This window comes from Papio anubis, chromosome 12 (assembly GCF_008728515.1).
Source record: "Papio anubis isolate 15944 chromosome 12, Panubis1.0, whole genome shotgun sequence".
NCBI classification, from domain to species: domain Eukaryota; kingdom Metazoa; phylum Chordata; class Mammalia; order Primates; family Cercopithecidae; genus Papio; species Papio anubis.
Genome location: NC_044987.1, coordinates 44645208 through 44668345, shown reverse-complemented (window position 1 = coordinate 44668345; position 23138 = coordinate 44645208).

The following is a 23138-nucleotide window of genomic DNA, read 5'->3' as shown; positions in this document are numbered from 1 at the left end:
TAGAGCATGCAGCTCAAGAGTGTTCAGCTGAGCCTGGCCCCCTGAAATCATCCAGAAACAAAGTCACTCAACTGAACCCAACTTACAGCAAATCAACCCCAAAACTAGCAGAAGAAAAGAAATACCAAAATCCAAGCTGAACTGAATGAAATCGAGATTAAAATAAATACAACAGATTAACGAAACAAAAACTGGGTTCTTTGAAAGAATAAGATTGATAGACCACTAGTTGCAGTAATAAAGAAAACAGAAGATCAAAATAAACACAATTTACCAACAACATCCAAGCTGAGAGCCAAATCAAAAACACAGTCCCATTCACAATAGCCATATATATACAAAAACACCTGGGATGACAGCTAACCAGAGAGGGGAAAGATCTCTACAACAAGAATTACGAAATGCTATTGAAAGTAATCAGAGAGTAAGCAAACATGGAAAAATAATCCATGGTCATCTGTAGGAAGAATCAATATTGTTAAAATGGTCATACTGCCCAAAGCAACTTATGGATACAATGCCATTCCTATCAAACTATGAACAACATTTTCCACAGCATTAGAAAAAATGTATTCTAAAATTTATAGGGAACCAAAAAATAGTCTGAATAGCCAAAACAATCCTAAGCAAAAAGAACTAAGCCAGAGACATCACATGCTACTGCAAGGCAACAGTAACCAAAGCAGCATGGTACTAGTATAAAACAGACACAGAGACCAATGGAACAGGATAGAGAACCCAGGAATACAGTCACACACCTACAACAAACAGCTTCTGACAAAGTTAACAAAAGCAAGCAATGGGAAATGGACTCCCTATTTAATGAATGGTGCTGGGGTAACTGGCTAGCTATATGCAGAAGATTGAATCTGGACCCCTTCTCTTTACTATAAATGAAAGTCAAGATGGGTTAAAGGCTTAATGAGTTAAATGAAAAATGTAAACTGTAACTCTTCTCGAGGGCTAGAGACTTAAATGTAAAACGTTTAACTATAAAACCCTAGAAGAACACCTAGGAAAAAATATTCTGGACATAGGTCCTGGCAAAGATTTCATGACAAAGACTCCAAAATTGAAACAAAAACAAAAATGGACAAATCAGATCTAATTAAATTAAAGAATTTATGCACAGAAGAAACTGTCAACAGAATAAACAGAAACCTAAACTGTAAGAAACAATATTTGCAAACTATGCATCTGACAAAGGTCTAATATCCAGAATCTATAAGGAACTTAAACAAAACTGAAATAACCCTATTAAAAATGGGCAAAGAATATGAATAGACACAAGCATATGAAAAAATGCTCAACATCACTAATCATTAGAGAAATGCAAATCAGAACCACAATGAGATACTATCTCATACCAGTTAGAATAACTTATTAAAAAGTAGATGCTGATGAGATTCAGGAGAAAATGGAATGCTTATACACTGCTGGGAGGAATGCAAACTAGTCCAACCCCTGTGGAAAGCAGTTTGGAGATTTCTCAAAGAACTTAAAATGGAATTATCAGTCATCCCAGGTGTTGCATTACTGGGATGTATATATCTAAAAGAATATAAATGTTCTGCCAGAAAGACACATACATGCATATGTTTATTAAAGTACAATGGCAAAGATGTGGAATCAAGGTAGACAAGCATCAGTGATGAATTGGATAAAGGAAATGTGGTAGATATGTACCATGGAATATTATGCAGTCATAAAAAAGAACAAAGTCATGTCCTTTGCAGCAACACATGTGGAACTGGAGGCCATTATCCTAAATGAGTTAATACAAGAACAGAAAACCAAACACCACATGTTCTCACTTATAAGTGGGAGCTAAATATTGAGTATACATGGTTATAAAGAATGGACACTAGGGCCTGCTTGAGGGTGGAGGGTTGAAGGAGAGTGAAGTATGAAAAACCATCTCTCAGGTATTGTGTTTATTACTTGGGTGATGAAATAATCTGTATAAGAAACCCCTGCAACATGCAATTTACCCATGTAACAAACCTGTGCATGTACCCCTCGAACCTAAAAAAAAAGTTGGAAAGAAAAAAAAGTGATTTTGTAAATATATGTATATATTTTTAAAAGGCCAAATACTGTGGCTCATGAATGTAATCCCAACACATTGAGAGGCTAAAGTGAAAGGATCACTTGAGCCCAGAGTTCAAGACCAGACTGGGCAACATAGGGAGACCTTGTCTCTATGAAAAACAAGAAATTCATCAGGTGTGGTGGTGCATACCTGTAGTCGCAGATAGGAGGCTGAAGTGGAGGATCACTGGAGCCTAGGAGGTTGATGCTGCAGTGAGCCATGATTATACCACTGCACTCAAACCTTGGAAAGACAGGAAGACCCTATCTCAAAATCAAACAAACAAAAAATATGGTTTATTGTGTATGGCTCAACACTCTCTCTTGTCAACGTGCCACACCCAATGGGAAGGAGAATTAATCTCTATCTTGACCTCCAAAACCATAGATTAGGTTCACTTAATTTTATACTTTATGCAATTTAATCATAGAATATGTATACCTTTTATGTAACTGCTTTTGCTCAGTTATGTTAATGAAATTAATCCATATTTTCACTTGTAACTGTACATTGTTTATTCTCATTTCTGAAGAGTATTCAGTTTAGCCATTCTGGCAGGGTGGCTTTAATTTACATTTCCATAGTGACTAAGGATGTTAAGCGTCATTTCTTATGTGTTCTTGATCTAAATAATTGGATATTTTCCCACTTTATTGGTGGCATTTTTACTCTCTTAATGGCATATTTTTGATAAACAGTAGTTCTACGTTTTAAAATAGTCTGATTTATTACTTTTTCTTCTTTGATTTATGCTTTTTTTTTTTTTTTTTTTTTTTTGAGACAGAGTCTTACTCTGTCACCCAGGCTGGAGTGCAGTGGCATGATCTCGGCTCAATCCAACCTCTGCCTCCTGGGTTCAAGCGATTCTTCTGCCTCAGTCTCCCGAGTAGCTGGGACTACAGGCGCGTACCACCACTCCTGGCTAGTTTTTGTATTTTTAGTAGAGATGGCCAGGCTGGCTTCAAACTCCTGACCTCTTGATCCGCCCACCTGGGCCTCCCAAAGTGCTGGGATTACAGGCGTGAGCCACCGCACCTGGCCTATACCTTTTTTAAATAAGCAAAATTACTGCCTACTCTAAGAGCAATAAAATGTTTTCTTATGTTTTCTTTGTAAAATATGTATTGTTTACCTTTGTGAAAGAAAAATAAATCTCAAGACCCCCCCATTACTAAGCCAAGGGAAAATTCAAGCTGCAAACTATGTCACCCAAACCTGCCTCCCATCGCATTCCTAAATAAGATAGCTACAAAGAACAAAAGCTACATACCTCCCCCACAGGAAATTTCCTTGTGGACAAAAGACAGAACTCAGAGTCATCCCTCTGAGGCTCACCTGAGACAAATGCATATCTGATTGCTTTCTCCACCGTATTGTTTATGTACAAATGTAGATTCACTGAGCCAGACCAAATTGTGTATTCGTGTATTCAGTAGAAAGCTGATCAAGGACTCAAAAGAATGCAATCTTTTGCCTCCACCCCCCTCTCCAAGTTGTCCTGCCTACTCTACCTAACCAATGTTACACATATTGATTAATGCCTCATGTCTCCCTAAAATGTATAAAAGCAAACTTGAATCCTGACCACCTTGGGCACATGTCTTCAGGACCTCCTGAGGCTCTGTCAGGTGCCATGTCCTTAACCTTGGGAAAATAAACTTTCTAAATTGATTGAGACCTGTCTCAAATACCTTTTGGTTTACACCCTCACATTCAGATCTGCAACCCACCTGGAAATGATTTCTGTATATACATGAGCATTTTTTAGTTTTAATTTTGTTTTATTTTTTCTTATTTTGGCTCATTTTTGCTATCGACCTCTAGCTCAACTAAATTGTGGTCAAGAAACATTCTGTACGATTTCAGTCCTTTGAATTTTATGAATATGCATTATGACCAGTGTATGGCTAATTGCTATTAAGTACTCCTTGAGACAGTAAAAATAATGTGCATTCTGCAGAATTATATGTTATTCTATTAAGCCTTATATTCTATATACATATCAACGATGTTAAGTGTTTTCATGCCTTCTTCCCCATCTTTTTTCTTTCCAACCTTTCTGTACTTTCGTTTTACATATATCTCTTAAATAGTGTAAAATCGAGTTTTGTTTTTTTGTCTAGGCAGATAACAACTGTCTTTATTTACATTAAATATTTTAAATATTTGGCTTTAAATCTACAATCTTGCTCTACATTTTCTGTTCGTCTTATGCAGTCTTATACTTTTTAATCTCTTTTCTTGCCTTCTTTCATATTAAAATTCTTTTCTCTTTTCCTCCAAATTAACTCAGCATTTATTCCTCTTTTACTATAGTTTACTGGTTTTCCTGAGAAACATGTACTAGAATTAATTAATACTCTTTTCCCAGACAATGCAAGCACTACAGAACACCTTTCCCTTCAAAGTATATGCATTTTAAAATTTATTTTAATTATGTACATATTATAAACCCCTGAGACAATATATTATTATTTTTTGCAGTCGGTATTCACTTAAATTTACCTGCATATTTTATCATTTATTTTGCTTTAACCCAACTTTAAGAACTTTTTTTTTTTTTTTTTTTTTTTGGTCACACACATGACTCAAACTTTTAATAGCTGTTTTGCTTCTGATGCACCCTTAGACCTGTTACTGGTGGCAGGTATCTGAGTTATCAGCCGCGAATCTGTACGGGTCTGCAGCAACCTGAATTCTTAGCGCCTCAGAAGAAAGAATTCAACTTAGGGGCATAAGGCAGAAAAAGAGAGGAGTTTCAGAGGAGGAGTGGAAGTTTATTAAAAAGGCTTTAGAATAGGAAAAAAAGGAAAGATCACTTGGAAGAGATCCAGTGGGCGACTTGAAGAACAAGTGTCGCATTTAACCGTGATCCTAGGACTTTGTAGGCTGGCGTCTTATGTCCCTTTTTGTGATTCTTCCCTTAGGGTGGACTGCCCGCATGCGCAGTACCCTCCTTACGCTTGGGAAGTGAGCGTGCGCACTGTCTTTGGGAAGTGGTACACACGCCCATCTGAGGCTTTCTTCCCTTTTCCGGTGGAATGGTCCCAGAAGGTCATACTCTGACATTTTGTCTCTTAATGCACATGCCTGGGAAGTTGCTTCTTCCTGGCTGCTGCATAATTTTAGCACTTTAATGTTAATAGCTTTGGATGGCAAGGAGGTTATCTCTCCCTGATGCCCTAGCACAGGCTGCCAAATTATCATTTTTAGAGAGGCAGTGTGATAATTGTCAAACCATCACCTGACATTGCTAGTGGGTAGGGGTGAAGAGCCCCCTTCTGCCATGCTCATGCCTAACTACCTGTAACAGACCTAGCTTACTCTTGTCTGATTCCAACCCAATCACAAGGGATTTACCAGAGCCATACTATTTGGTGACATTTGTTTCCAAGGTAATTTTCTAAGGACCCAGGAAACTTCCCAAAGTACTGTGCAATCTGTCAGATACCTATTCTGGGCTGCCAATGCCTACAGAGCAGAAGAATTCCAAAAACCAGGCTCTTCTCTCTAGATTTCTGCTTTCTTCCAGGTATTGGTGCCATAATTATTTCCTACTTTATTAGTTATCAGATGACATAAGGAAAATATTTCATATATTTTGTTTAGCTCTTTTGTTATGCTCTTCAGGAAGTCTGGTTCAAAATATTCAGTGTGCCATTACCAGAAGTCTATCATGACCTTTTTCAAGGCTTTTTCTCTCAACTGGACTAGTTCTCTAAGAATTGTCTTATTTTCTGTTCCACTTCTACGTACCTGCCTGGCACTTAGTAGGCAAATAGTCAACATTGTTAAACAAATTATTCACTTTACTCAAATAGCCCCAAAGAAAATACTACAATACATCAATAGTGCTATCTCAAATATCCATATATTTAGAGATGAATCTGGATGAAGACAGACACATTTTTCTATGGCTGTGTTTTAATAATTTATATAATCACCTAGTATACCAAGGCGTCATTAAAGACATTGCTAGTGAGGCCAGGTGCGGTGGCTCACGCCTGTAATCCCAGCACTTTGGGAGGTCAAGGTGGGTGATCACCTGAGGTCAGGAGTTTGAGACCAGCCTGACCAACATGGTAAAACCCCCATCTCTACTAAAAATACAAAAATTAGCCAGGCGTGGTGGCACATGCCTGTAATCCCTGCTATTCCAGAAGCTGAGGCAGGAGAATTGCTTGAACCCAGAAGGCGGAGGTTTCAGTGAGCCAAGATTGTGCCATTGCACTCCAGACTGAGCAGCAGAGCAAAACTCCATCAAAAAAAAAAAAAAAAAAAAAAAAAAAGATATTGCTTGTAAAAGCTCAATTTACATTTCTAACGAAGCTTAGTGCCTATTAAGAAATGGAGGTGCATTGTAGTAAGTGTTTAATTTTACACTGATATTTTAAACTAGGCAGAACCAAATAATAATTTTTTTGTGTGATGATGCCAAGAATTTTTTTCACCCAGGAATCAGTTTTATGAGAAACAGCCTACAGATCTGTAGATAAAAGGGAAGATGAGTGAAAAATCAAAATGGGAAAGCACATCTACCGCAAAATTGAGAGAAATTGAGTAAAATAATCTGACAATTTAAGCCAAATATAATCATTTATTGATTCTACTTGCTATATATACTACTTAAGTCATGGTTCATTGCCTATAATGGGCAAGTATGGCATTGTTTTCCAGCCACTTTATAATACAACCTCTTCTCCCACTCATTCCATCAATAGAATTACAGTAGGAGCTGCCCGTTTTTGTTTCCGTTTTTTTACTTCCTTTCTTTCCCTTTTATTTTCTTTATCCATTTCAACCTTCCTTCCTTCTTTCTTTCTTTTTTCCTTCTCCCTCTCTTCCTCCTTCTCTTCTTCCTTCTATTTCATTTCCTTCTCTTCCTTCTTCATTTACTTTTATTGTCCTTTTAATAATTTTAAGCATTACAAAAACACTAGACACTTATTCAAATTCAACTTTTGTCACTTGGTCAAGTCTCTGAACATTTATTGTCACAGTTCACTAATCTATAAAACAAAATTATTTGAAAAGTGATGTTTAATGTGTCTCCTAGTTGTAACAGTTCATAAGTCTATGAATGCTCCATGTTGCTAACAAGACCCTATCTCTCTGGCCACAGTTGTTTGCCCAGTTTTGTGCACATGATCCAAGCTGAACAAATGATTCTCTTCTCTGCAATTTTTGGACTTGGAACCAAAGATAGCAGCAGTTAGTAATCCTTTCTCTTTGGAGGTTAAATTGAAAGGTATACAACTTTAAAACTGCTTGTAGTCAACTTTACTGCTAAGTTGAGAAAGTTTTAAAAGGAAGGGAAAAACAATATGAGCATTCAAGAAGAAGCAGAGATGAAATCCCAAGTCCCTGATGTCATGTGAGTTCTAGTGTTCACTACCTGTCACTAGATCTAGTATCCCTGGGGTACAAATATAGCCCTCTCTTTTTTCTGGTTTGGTTTCCATAACATGACCTAGCATCCTTCCAATAAATTACTTTTTTCCCTGAGATCATTTTAATTGGATTTCTGTGTCTTTAAACTTGAGAAATCTTAAAAATCATAAGATAAAAAAGTTACATTTTAATCATTGTGGCTATATTTTTCTTGAGAAACATTATTTAAATCTAGCTTCCTCTTACATTTTTATATCACCTTATGATGACTGTCTGCTCACATTTTCATATGCTATCTGCCATTAACTCCATATAGTCAATGCAAAGGGGACATAATCCAGCTTTGTCTTTAGTGTGACATTATTCAATTTTCAGGCAAATGGCAAATATTTCTCAAAAAGCTTTTGGTTTACAGGACATTCCTTCAATCTTTAATGTCACATTCATATAATTTCATACTCAGTTCTATTAATATACAGAGTAAGAATTATTTCTTTAGCTTTAAAAAATATTTCCTGAACATTTGGTGATGTAATGGAGCAATATACTATTAAAATGTAGCAACTGCAATCACGTTAACACCAGTTATTTGTTTCAAAACAAATTCTTTAACTTCATATGTATACAAAATTATGCTATTGGTAAATTTAAAAGTTAGAGATCCAACACGATGCCATTTATATAACATGTGAAGAATGCCAGAGGCTGAGATGTCTTGTCATAGCACATCTAGTACTGATTATGTAACTTAGATTAAATCCTTTTACCTTTCAAGGGTTCCAATTTCTTTTCTTCTGCAAGGTGGTATTAATAATATCACCTATCCCCTTCAAAAACTTTTTGTAAAGGAGCTCAGGCAGCAGTGGGATATGATGGAAGATTTATATTATTAATTTTTTAGTAGCATAGAGAGTTACCCAAATATTTTAAATTTCAATAATATAAAAACAATTCTGTAGTTCTGATAATCTATTCTTATACATTTCATTCTCAATGATGATATATAAGATAGATCTAGAAGATTAAGTCACAGGATACACAGGAAAATTTGATTTAAAAATATCTAATGTATGAGCCAATTTTCTTAAGCCATTTACATATCTTGCTGAAAAATAGAATGCTGGAAAGGGCTCAGATAAAGGATTTAGATAAAGAAATCCAAGCAAGAGTTACTATTTGAAGATCTTTTATTATGATTCAGGAGCTTTACAAATATTGCTTGCCATTTGACAAATAACTCAGAAAGATAAGAAATATTATCTCAACTTCACACAGAAGGAAATTGAGATTAGAAAGATTAAATCATTTGCCAAATTTATATAGCTAGTTAATCACTGACCTGGGATTCAGCTACTCTCCAACTCATTATGGCTACAGAGAACAACTTTTTTCTATTCTGCAACACAGTACTGCTCCCCTAGACATCGCCAGCTATGCCTTATCCTCTGAAATGAGTTTATAATTTTTTTGGAGTACATGAATAATTAATGAAATAATTCATATGTACATAAATTAATTGATATATTAATAAAGTATATAAAAACAAATCCAGAAAATTTTTGTATTCTAAGGATTATACAATACTCTAAGAATCAAGGAGTGTGTATGATTTTGTAATCAGTACATTGCACATTTCTAAGGCAAAGTTTAAAATTATTAATGCACATCTGTCAATTTTTTGGAACTTTGCATGATGAAGTTTGGATTTTTCAGGTATCCAATACCATATGTTTTCTTGGGGCCCTAGGAGGTGAGTTTTTGTGGCTCATGTCAGTTTTTTTTGAGTTAGACAATCCAAGCTTACTCTTTCGGAAGTATATGTTGGGAATTTTTACATGTGCATTATTTTCCAAGTTATTATTTAAATCTTTCTTTTTTTTTTTTTTTAGATGGAGTCTCACTCTGTTGCCAGGCTGGAGTGCAGTGGTGCAATCTCGGCTCACTGCAGCCTCTGCCTCCTGGGTTCAAGCAATTCACCTGCCTCAGCTTCCCGAGTAGCTGGGACTACAGGTGCCCACCACCACGCCCAGCTAATTTTTGTAGTTTTAGTAGAGAAGCAGTTTCACCATGTTGGCCAGGATGGTCTTCATCTCTTGACCTCGTGATCCTCCTGCCTCAGCCTCCCTGAGGAGGCCTCCCTCGGATTACAGGTGTGAACCACTGCACCTGGCCCATTTAAATCATTTCTAATAGATAAAGCTACAATTTACCATTAATACTCTCAACAACCCTAAAATATAGTCACTTTACATATAGATAAACTAATATATGGAAAGCTTATTCTACATGAGATAATATAGCTTGTAAATTAAATCAGTTAATAAGACAAACTTTCTGACTCCAAGGTGAAGATTCCATAGCCACAAACAACCTCAATTAATGTTGAATTCATAGATATATTGAGGTCAACAGGAAAAATGTGTAAAAAAGATGCAAACGCATTAAATCAGATTTAATAACTATTCCTGTGGGTATAATCTAGCAATTGTATATATTACATTGTAATATGAATATGTATTTCTTTGAAAAACTATGCCCATACAAAAAACTTCACATGAGTATCTTTAGCAGCTTTATTCCTAATTGCCAAGACTTAGAAACAGTCAAAATGTCCTTCAATGGGTGAATGGATAAACAAATTGCAGCACTTACATACAATGAAATGTTGTTTAGCAATAAAATAAATGAACTATCCAGCCATGAAAAGACATAGAACCTGAGTTTCATATTTTTAAGTGAAAGAAGCCAATCTGAAAAGCTACCTACCATATGATTACAACTGTACGACAATCTTGGAAAGAGCAAGAAATGGAGATAGTAAAAAGACAATTGGTTTTCCAGAGTTCACGGAAGAAAGGGATGGAGGAATAGGTGGAGCATAGGGAAGTTTTAGGACGTTAAAACAATTTTGTAGGATACTGTGATGAATACATGCCATTATTCGTTTATCAAAAACTCATAGAATGCACAACACCAAGACTAAATCCTGATGTAAACTATCGACTTTGGGTAATAATGGTGTGTCTGTGTATGTTCATCAATTGTAGTGAATGTACCACTCTGGTGGGGGATGTGGATAATTGGGGAGGCCATGCATGTGTGGGGACAGAGAGTGTGTGAGAAATCTCTGTACCTTCTGCTCAATTTTGCTGTGAACCTAAAACTGCTTTTAAAAAAAGTCTATTTAAAGAACAAAATAGCCATAGAATATACTAAAGAGTGAACCTACCCATAAACTTAGGACCTTAGTTAATAATATATAAAATTAGTTTATCAACTGTAACAAATGTATCATACTAATGTAAAAGATTAATAATAGGGGAAACTGTAGGGAGTGAGGGGGTATAGGGAACTTCATACTTCCTGCTCATTTTTATCTGTAAATCTAAAGCTGCTTTAAAAAATAAAGCCAATTAATTCAAAAATGTAGTAGAACGATACGATGTTGATATTATAAGTATATACCTATAGAAATTGCCTTTGTCTGGACAATTCAGTAAATGCTCCAAGGTCAAATGAAAAAAAAAAAAAAAGACTGTTTAGAAGATATGCAAATTGATTATGTCATGTGAAATAAAACTTCCAGAGACTGTAAGAATCACATATTCAAAAAACACTTAGACTGCAGTGAAGGTGATATATCCTGGGAAATGATCATGATGACTTTAAATGTAGCTCTAGAGAAGATAAAGATCTTGATGGGGGGTTTTGTGTAAGAGTTTGAGTAAGTAGTATCATGTATTAAGAGTGAGATGAAAAAACATGCTATTTCTTAATAATTTTGTTACTTGAAAAATATACTATTTATTTTGAGATAGGGTCTCTGTCACCGAGGCTGAGTGCAGTGACATGATCATAGCTCACTGAAGCCTTGACCTCCTGGGCTCAAGTGATCCTCCCATCTCAGCCTCCTAAGGAGCTGGGACTACAGGTGTGCACCACCACACCTTGCTAATTTTAGTTTTTGTAGATATGAGGTCTCACTATGTTGGCCAGGCTAGTCTGGAACTTCTGCATGTAAGTGATCCTCCTCCCTAGGCTTCTCGAAGTGCAAGCATTACATGTGTGAGCTACTGAGCTCAGCCCAAAATATGTGGTTTAAATATGTAAATGTAACTAATTTAATAAACTAAGAATTAAACCTAGTTATTAGATAACCTCATAAACATTAAACTGATAAGTGAATATATATTATTCTAAGGCAAGATCATTTGATTAGTAAAATTCTCGTTGGGAATATGGAGGCTCACTCTATTTGGGGAATTATATTGAGGCATTCCTGGTATTTTTTTAAATGCTTATCATATATTAGGCTCTGGGTTAGGTATTGTAAGGCAGATACAAAATAATCACCAAGATATGGTTCCTGCACAGAGTCCCTAAATTGTGATTCTGTGATAGGGATTGAATGGAAATAGTTGAAGTGTAACTCTAGTCACTGCTCAATGTTTATGAACAGTTCCTGTGAAACATGGAGTTTATTATGCCAGTCTAAAGGAAGGAGAAATTGCCTTTGTCTGGAGAATTCAGTAAATGCTCCAAGGAGAAAACAATATTTTTGACAGCCTTCAATGGATTTGAAAAATGGAGAGGAAAAGATGAAAATTTTAGGTTGAAAGAAATTCCATAAGCAGAAATAAAAGTGCAGAAAATAATAAATTGTGTCTGAAGGTTGACAGGTAAGTCGGCAATTTGGTTAGATCACAAGAATCTGAGTATGAAGTGGGGGGGAGAATTCTTATGGAAATGGTAGATGTGGGTAAGTCATGTGGTGGATTCACAGCGAGATAAAGCATAGTCCTTTTTCAATTAGCAATAGATGGGGAGATAGTAAAACGATTAAGAGTTTCTGAGCAAGAGCTATCCCTTAAAAAACTCAATGTTATTCTTCAGTTTTGTGATAATAGAACTTATCTTACTACATTACACTTTATCAGGTCCTTTTGTCCTCTAGACTGTGAGATTCTCAAGGGCAGATGTCATGTTTTATTCATCTTATTATTTTCAGCACATAATATATAACTGGTACACAGTGTAAGAACTATAAATGCTTATTAATAAATAATTGAATTGTCTTTTTCTTAAACACTTTTAATATAATTTTGAGAACTTAGAAATACTGGTTTGAAAATACTCAAATCTGAGTCAATTCTAGTAACGACTGACTTACTACCTCTGATTGGAGTCTTCTAACCCTCCATGTCAGACATCTGGCGTTGATAGGGAAGGGACAAGGGAAGGAATTAAAAGTTCATGGTTTAAAGAGACTTAGCCCCTAATAAACATATTACTGCTTCACTTAAAAAAAAAATACCCACATTATTGAGGTATGACCTCCATACAAAATGCTGTATATATTTAATGCATATAACCTGATAAGTTTGGAGGTAACTATATGCCCATAAAATCATGACCACAATCTATGCCATAAACTTATCTATCACCTCCATAAGTTTCCTTTATTTACTCTTTCTTTCTTGAATTTTTTTTTCTTTTGCAGGAGTACTTGACATAAGATCTACCCTTGAAAGCAAACTTTTAAGTATACAATACAGCATTGTTAACTATAGGCCATATACTGTACAGTAGATCTCCAAAACTTATTCATCTTACATGACAAACAATTTGGTACCCTTTGACCAATATTCCCCATTTCTCCCTCCTTCTAGCCCCTGTCAGCCACTATTCTAGTCTCTGGTTCTATTAGGTTGACTATTTTAGATTCCTCATAAAAGTTGTGGTCATTCAGTGTTTGTCCTGGCTTATTTCACTTAGAATGTTCTCTAGATTCATCCATGTTGCCACAAATAGCAAATTTCCTTTATTTTTAAGGCTGAGTAATAGTCCGTTATATATATGTACACACACACACACACACACACGTATACACACACTATATATTCCATATTTTCTTTATTGATTCATCTGTTGAGGGATATTTAGATTGTTTCCATATCATGGCTATTGTGAATAATGCTGCAATAATGAACATGAAAGTACAGATATCTCTCCAATATCCTGATTTCAATTTCATTGAATATATACCCAGAAATGGGATTGTTGGATCAAATAATTCTATTTTTAACTTTCTGAGGAATCTCCATACTGTTTTCCTTAGTAGCTGCACTAATTTACATTCCCACCAAGAGTGTACAAGGATTCTCTATTCTCCACATTCTCACCAAAGGTTGTCTTTGAACTACTGCTTTTCTTTAAACTCACTGTCCTCCCAATATATTAGACCTGGTAACTGGATATTTGTATTGTTTCTTGTGCCTAAAAAGTCTTTGTGACATGTCTGTGACCCCAGCTCCTCTAAGACTGCAGCTTATTTTGCTTCTCCAGGTTCCCTGCTTAAAGTTTAACCTTGAAACTCAGGGCAGTGCCTGCAATCCAGTGAGCTACCTGCTGACAGGTGTCCTTCAGGCATTTCTCCTGGAATCCTGAATGTTGTTGTTGGAATTTGTCTCTATGCCCTCCTCAAACCTCCTTATCAGGACACTGCTCTGAATACTACATTCTGTCCTTCAGACTGTCCTTCCCCTCAGCATCTGCTATTCAGTTTCTATAAGCAGCGCCTGTTCCTCCTATATAGGAAGACTTTGTTCTAGGTCTGGTCCCAGCCTGCTATAAATAACTGAGTCACATACAAGGAACTTCAAAAATATTACTGAATATAACATTAAAATAATCCACATTTTAAAATTAAAAATACACAATCAAAATAACACCACTTCTTTTATTCTGTCTTATCAAACCAGCATAGCAGTATAATTTATCTTTTTACATTACAAACAATGGCCAAAATGATCAGAAAATACATACTTGAAGTTAATTACTTTTACAAATATGATAAGATGTCTTGGAGAAATAAGAACGAATTTCTGCCACAACCCATTCTGATGTCTGAGAAAAAAAAAAAAAAGAGTTGTCCTCAGCACTGCATAAACTCAGGTGAAACTTAATATTGTTTATTTTTAACATTTCCAATGGTTATTAACTAACAGACTGACAGTGTTGAAAGAGACTTTAGAGGTCAGCAATAATTTCTTTTTTGAATGGGATAAGTGCAGTAACCTTATAACTCTTTAAAAATAAAATGGATTAGCTAAACTAATTCCCTTTCCACATTGAAATGCTATGCAATATATTTGAAAAATCTTTATTGCTTTCATTCCAGTGGCAACAAAGTTTTCCTTGCCTTAATTGTCTGTCAGCCTTGTTATTATCAAAGATTTATCCTAAAAAGAGCATCAAATATTTTCTAACAAAAATTATATTTCTGTAGATTTTCTATCATAAGTTATCCCCTTAATTAAGACTTTACTACCTAGCAATGGGAAAAACTTCATCGGTCATCGCTATCCCCATGGTAACATTACACACTACAACGTTACCACATCTCTGTGGTAACATTACTCCAGGAATTGCACTGATCCCTCTAAGGTCTGTCTCTTTACCTGAGTAAACATTCTGAGGGTCGCATCTTTGTTTACCCAGGACTACTACTGCGCTTTGCACATGGCAGTGGTTCAATAAATATTTTTTAAAATAAATAATAGAGGAATGGATAAATGAATGCAACCTAAAAGATAGGTAAATAATTATTTGTATCAACATACAACTGACTGTATATCTGAAATTGAGTAATGGTTTAAAATCATTGATGCCTTTGAAAAATAACCTGACTTTCACATTCTTACTTTCCTTCTGTTATTACTATCGTAATAGTAAGGCAAGCCAAACACAGTCTCCCCTCTTGGGTAGTGAATTCCTACTCATTCTTCTTAGGATAAAGCTTTGATTCTTCGTAAAGTCTTTCTCTTTCCCTCAGGCAGAACTTTATTTCCATTTCTCTTATTACTTACTACATTGTATTATCATTTTCTCCTCTGGAATTATCTAGGCCTTAAGTGAAAACTAAATATGGGAGTCTTTATATATCACCCAAGATTGTTCACTGTGTTTCTGTACCTCTGGATTTAAATTTCCTGCCCCTGATCACATACCCTGTGCTCATCGATATCATTCCCTGTGCTCATAGATACACATATATGACATTTTTACCAGTTTTGCACCATAATCAACCATTTAAATGGACTCATTTTACTTTTTTACTCTGTCATGTCAACAACTACTATTAAAATGTAGTAACAGACGTTTGAAGTGTGTGGTAAATAAATTTGTGTGTGTAGCACAGATAATAAATATACTGCAGAGCTTTGACAGTTTAATTTACATGAGATCCAAACAGTTTGAATGTCAGTTAACAATGAACAACTTTAAGCAGGCTGTGGTAACTATAATGCTTATAGAGAAACAATGAATGTTTTATATTCTAAAAAGTGCAGCCTATTTTACTTTGTCCTAAGTAAAAATGTATAGTTCAAGAATTGAGCATTTGAAATTCCCCCAAATAGAATTCTCTACCTGAAAAAGAATGACTAAAGATAAATAAGATAATGTATATACATATCTTGATATATATTTCTGCTTATAGAAAGAGATCATTCTATCACTCATCTATCTAGATGCTATACTGTGAAATGAAATGATAGATTGCTCATATACAATGATTGTCTTCATTTTTGGTTTGTGGCCTAGTAATCCCTGGGATATACAAGGCTTTTTAGCCTAGGGGTGTTAAGTTCTTTTTGGTATAATTACTTCTATTTATCCAGTAATGTCGTCAGGCTTAGGATCCCAACCAAGGCCTCATCACTATTGGGTGGGCAAATTTTGTATTGTCAGGTTTCAGGCATCACCTGAGGCATTAGCCTACACTGGCTCTTATAGAACCTGACACTATGATTCTTTAGATGTCATTAGGCCTTTTAGTTATGTTTAAAAATTCTTAGTCACTGCCCCAAATATAAGCTTTTCAGTTTGACCACCTTCTGGTAGCCATTCTCATATTGCTCAATGCTGCTCCTCTTGGACACACTCAATTTCTCCTGCTTCCTTTCTTACCTCTCTTAAAATTCACCAGACCTTTTGAAATCCACTGTCTGTGGTAAACTCCTCTTCATGTTCTCAACTAGACACAAAATTCTTTTCTAATTCCTTGCATTAATTATATCCTAGCATATACTAGAAGACAGTAGTTTGTCTGCAAACTTCTAGAGCATGGTTAAGCAAGCCTTCCCCATAAAAGGCCACACAGTAAATATTTCAGGCTTGGTGGACCATATGGTTTTTGTTGCAATTAATCAACTCTGCCACTGCAGCACAAAAACAGCCATAGACAATGTATAAATTAATGAGTGTTGCTGTGTTTCAATGAAATTTCATTTACAAAATAAGCATCAGGCCAGATTTAAGGACCATGGAGATCAGCCCCTGCTTTACAGTAGAGAGTGTCCATCCTCCCATATGCCTTGTTTCACGAAAGCAAACGGTCAAGTCGGAAATCTAACTTTCCAATTCATTGCACTCCCATCCTTGTGTAAGTCATCCTTTATCCCATTCACATCACTGTTCTTTACCAATTTCTTGGTCACTCCTGAACATATTTTAAAGAATCTGGAGACTGATTCACACTATTCCTCTGAACCCAAGGCCTATCTACTATCTGAAATTTCTATGACAATCACCAAATATCCATATTTCCAAATTCAACAATAATATTTCACAACATTTAATTCTTTGTTCACCTCAACTCTGATTATCTCACAATCCGTCTTGTCTACCCTTACTTATGACAGTATTTTGGATCATGTCGTCAAAATGCAGTGCTCTAGAACAGAACATTAAACTGCTGACAGAATATAATAATATATAATACTCTGTCACTACAACCTCCTTTTATTCCAGTTATTCTCTTTCCTTTATCTCTACCAAAACGTTCATTCAAATTAATTAAGCTTTCATTCTTTTGACTTCTCAATTTTATCCCAAAACGTTCTATTTCATCTGTCTCTACTTCTTTTTCTATTCAACTGAAACCCTATAATAGTAGCAGTCACAATTTATTGAGTACTTATTAAGTGTCAGACACTATGCTAAGTATTTCACATGCATTATATGATGTCAGTTCTCACAACTCTGTGAGGTAGGTACCAATGTCTTCAGAGGAGGCAAATGTGACTTTGAGAAATTTATTGAATCATCCAATTAACTGTCAGAGTTAGCTTTGAGTATGGGCCTGCCAAACACTAAAGTGCATTATGCAAAATAACGCAAGCAACTCATTTAAGTATTTTTAGTGCTTATTTGTGTCATTGGTAATATAGATCAAGAAGAAATGGACTACTTCTTCAAGAAGCTGAAGTTTAGTGGTAGAATCTTTCATGCAACTAAATAAATACAATGCAACATCATGTAATAATAAAGAAATGTTCAAATTAATATTATAGCAAATGGGAGAGAATGAACTTTCTTAAGAGACTCTTTGCAGATAAAATAACACTTCAGCTGGGCCTTAAAGAGTAATTTGAAACTTTCAGGTGGGAAAAAATTTAGAGTATTTCAGGAGGAAGAAAAATCATGTACATTGGCATGGAGATAGGCTTCAGGTGGCATGGTCCTCTAATGTTAGATAACAAAGGTGAAAGGACTGGGCGAGTTAGGAGAGAAAACTAGCAGTTAGGTGAATGATAGATATTGCACAGATTCTATGGAATTTGTATGTTTTTTCTTAGAAAATTGAGAGAGTTTATTTAGTTCTATGTCCTAGTATACATATTAGAAAGAGGAAGCTCCCAGGATAATAAGAAAGGCAACATTTAGAAGCAAAGACACAGAAAAAATAATCAGAATTGTTGAGGAAAAAGACTGAATGGAGGCCTGGCACCCTATGGAGTCAGAGAAGAAAGAATGAATTCAAGACAAATGCCAGAAACTGAATTGTGAGAATTTAATATATTGTATGCAGTAATACAGAAGGGAGAGGATAGGGGCATCTTGATGGCTTAGATTTCTTTCCAAGGAGACTTAAAATGGTGATGCTACTATATAGATACATTAATTAAGGAGATGGAAAACATTTTTTGTAAGAAGATAATGTACTAAATTTTAAAATGATGACTTTCAGACAGTTCAGGGTTGGAAATTCTGAGATTCAAAAGTTATGAGTTTATTGGTAGGAATGTGTGATTTGAAAACAGACATGTGGAACAAAGGTGGGAGAGGGAAAGGATTCAGATGAACACAATCTGGGGGAGGAAAACTACCAGGACACAGAGGTACCCACAAAGCCAAGGGAAGGCAACATTATAAAAGGGAGTGGAAAAGAAAAGCAAATGTCTCGAACAGGCCATAAACCAATAGATCCGTGAGATTAGTGGCTTAGGGACAATTTCACTGGAATTTTGGAGGCAGAAATCAATTAATAATTTTATAATAGTTAAAAATGGTTTATGTGTTCAAGTTTGTTCATCAAATGTTACACGTTTATAAACTGATTTCAATTATAATATCTATCTCTACCAATATAAATAATTTTCATCCTTTGCTTTTAGAATGTTTTTGAAAGGATTGGGATTGGGCTATTCTTAGATTTTGAAGACACTGGAGAACAGATGACCACATTTGCAATATGCCTTAAGATGATGTTTGGTAATAAAATACAATAATCAGTAACTTTATGTTTTCTCATTGCAAGACTTGCCCTCAGATTTCTGAGGAAAAAAATCCCAATTGTTTTTCTTATTATTTCTTATAATCTATTCTCATGTTTTCTACGCTGGTGTTAGGATCACATGTGATTATAATTAGTAATTTTCTCAGTAGTGATTAAATACTGGTTTGCTTTTACTCTGCTAAACGTATAACACACTTAATGAAAACTATCCCAATTTTACAACTCGTGTCAAAATTCAAAGAAATGAGTTTAAATGTCTGTTGCTTGACTTTTTTGATTCAAATAAATTTATGTTCATAGCAAAGAACATGTAATGTCAATTTTGTAGTAAATGCTACCTAATTGTCAATGGCAGAGAAAAGTAATCATTTTAAGATAAACATAGCTATTTTTATTTTTCTAACCTACCTTTCAAGAAATACTATAACAAAAAACAGAAGCATTGAGAAATACATTACAGAAATCATGCACTTTAGACTGAAATTGTTTCCTATTCCAAAGTGATGGAAACATTAATGATTGTGTTCATTTTTAGTCTAAACAGGTCATAAGTTTTCCTTGAAACCACGCAATAATGAATCACTAATTAGTAAGGAGAACTTGCTTCTTCAGCAAGTGCTTGCCTGTCCCTAAGACAGGTCAATGTGGGGTAAACTTTTCACCTGGGTGTAGGCTGCAGGCCTCTGCACTTAGGATATTAACTAAAAGGTTATTCCCTGAAATAACTAGGCAGGAATCTTTGTGAAAAAATGGTTGGCTGATTTTATTCTGTCTCCTTTTGCCTAGGAGGTTATCTGGGGGAGCTGTGTTTTTGAGCAGCATTTATTTTTACAACAGTCTGAATGAATTGAATCTGTAGGCGTGATTGAGCATGTGAAATAAATACAGTGCTGTGGCTCCTACCCACAGAGGATACAGATTATACTGTCAGTGGCTGAATATATACACATGAAATTAACTAAAAGACATGGAATTTCAGAGGGGTCCCGTATATCAGTAGTATTAGCATTATCACCATCTCTCAGTTATCTTCCCTCTCAACCCTCCCAAGGTATCTCCTCAACCAATATATGGTTAAGAAATAAATATAATTAACAGACAATATATTCGCCTAATTTTGTACCTGATGCCTGACTACAGAATTATGAGAAACTAAATGTTCATCTACCTTGCTCCCAATGACTAGAAAATCTTTCTATTCCTAGCTCCATCTGGAGTCTCTCTCTTGGAATCCAAGCATACACGGTTAGCATTTTAAGGACTCTCTGGAGCATTTTGATTTTGATCTTTACCTTCCCACTTTTTCCGTTCCCCACCTTCACTTTCATCACAAGCAGCTTACTTGGCTGTTGATTAAAAAGGGCCCAAAACTTCTCATTCCTTCCTTGAGAAGTGGAATTTCTTTCTCTACCCCTTTAGTTTGGGCTGATCCAATGATTGTTTTCAACCAGAGAATATGGCAGTAGAAGCTCTATATAATACTAAGGCTGAATATTAAGAGATTTGTAGCTTACATTTTTAAGCACTCGAATGCTAGCTCTTGGAATCCATCAGGCATGCTGTGAGAAGTTCAAGCCATGTGGAGAGACCATGTAAAGGAGTAACAACACATTCAGCTTAGCAGCTTCATCTGAAATCCCAGACCATAACTAGCACCAACTGCAGCCAGTTATTTGAGTGAACTGTCCTGGGTGTTCTAGCCCAGTAGAGCCTCCAGATGACTGCAGAACCAGCTGACACCTGATGCAATATGGCAGAATAACTCAGCTGAGCCTAACTGATAGAGAAGCATGAGAGATAATTAGAAGTTTTTGGGCAGGGCACTGTGACTGACACAAGTAATCCAGCACTTTGGGAGGCCAAGGCAGGCAGATAGTTTGTGCCCAGGAGTTCAAGACCTGTCTGGGCAACATGGCAAAATCCCATCTCTACACACAAAAAGAATACAAAGATTAACTGGGTGTGGTGGCATGTGCCTATAGTCTCGATTTCCAGGGGGGCTGAGGCAGGAGGATCACTTGAGCCGGGGAGAAGTCGAGGCTACAATGAGCCAAAATCGTGCTGTCTGAGGCATTCAAACCAGAGCTACTCTATCTTGAATAGGGGATGGATAAAATAGGGCTGAGGCCAGCTGCCTTCCCAGGAGGTTAAGGCATTCTTAGTTGCAGGATGAGCTAGGAGGTCCGCACAAGGTACAGAGCACAAAGACTTTGCTTGTGAAAGAGCATATTGTAAAGAAGCCAGTCAAAGCCCGCCAAAATCAAGAGGGCAACAAAAGTAACCTCTGGTTGTCCTCACTGTTCATTATATGCTAATTATAATGTATTAGCATGCTAAAAGACACTCCCACTAGCACCACGACAGTTTACAAATGCCATGGCAACATCAGGAAGTCACCCTATATGGTCTAAAAAGGGGAGGAACCCTCAGTTCTGGGAATTGCCCACCCCTTTCCTGGAAAACTCATAAATAATCCCCTCCCTGTTTAGCATACATCAAAAAGTAACAGTAAGTACTAGCAGCTGAGCAGCCTATGCTGCTGCCTAGCCTATGGAGTAGCCCCTCTCTATTCCTTCACTTTCCTAATAAACTTGCTTTCACTTTATGGACTAACCCCGGATTCTTTCTTGTGTGAGATCCAAGAACCTTCTCTTGGGGTCTGGATCAGGACTTCTTTCTGGTAACAGCACCACTGCACTCCTGGGTAACAAAGTAAGACCCCGTTTCAAAAAAAACAGAAAAAGTTGTTGTTTTAAACCACTGTTGGGTTGATGTGTTGCACAGAAATGCTTGACTAAAATACTAATTTTTATCTGTCTATTTGGCTTATTAAATTTCCTAAGAATGCTTCATCTCAGTAAATTATTAAGGGTTTGTTTTTTTTTTTTAAATATGAGATTCATTTAACGAGAAACAACGGACTTTGATATCAATGAGAACTGGTTTAAATACTTAATTGTTTATTAACTATATGACTTTAGGCCAGGTATTGAACTTCTCTAAATTGTTTCTTCAACTTGAAGTATAACTAAAAAAAAAAAAAAAAAAAAAATCCCCTAAATTTTAGCGCCCCCTCTGTAAGTAACATCTACTTCTTACAGTTGTTATGGGGATTAAGTGAAGCAATGTGTAAAAAAAAAAAAAAGAAAAACTTAGTACAGTTTCTAGCTCACATTAGGTACTTAAAAAATATCAGTTTCCTTCTCATTTACTACATCCACATTGTAGCCGAATTTTAATTTTTTCTTTCTCTTACTCTCAGTTATACATGTTCCCATCTTTTTATCTGTCAAAAGACAGAGAAAGGCAACTTTCAAACAAAGTAACTGACCAACTAATAAATAAATAAATCTCTTTGATGTTTGCTTGTTGTCAGGCCATCCATCCAAATTCTCTGTGTGTCACAATGTGGCTTTTAAAACTCTTAGTGCAGATACCAATGAATTCCGCTTGAATAAACCTTAGTTGCCAGTCTTTTTATAGACCAAGTGGCTCATGGAGGGAAAGGGGAGTGTGGCCACAAATTCCACTTCACACCTCCCTCAACACTAATAGCTATTTAGTTTTTACTTCTCCCTCCTCCTGCCCTATGCCTCATTCAAGGCCTCACTAGCCATTGAACATTTTCTTGGTAATTTGATAATCTGTCATTGCTCCTGCTAGTTTCTCCTTCCAATAATGTATTGTTCCTGTGTTCCCTGAAATTCCTTCCTTCGACAAACATTCTGCCATTGTGCATATTTCACAACCCAGTGTAATTATCTATCTCTTTTAGGAAGCTTTCTAAATACAGTCCATCTCGCAATAATACCTCCTTGATTTTGATTCAGAAAATTGAAAATAGATTTCCCAAATTAGGTGGGTGCAATTAATAAAGTAGTGCTTGTGACTTACCTTTTGTTTTCATGTTATTGTATAACTGTTCCATGAGTATTGTTATTTACTCAGCCAAATTGAAAGCTTCTTGAGAGCAAAGTCTAACATTGACCAAATATGTGATATTAAGTAAGTTACTTAACTTCTCAAAACCTACAAAATGGGAGTTATAAAATCATTCTTTCTAGGTTTATCTCA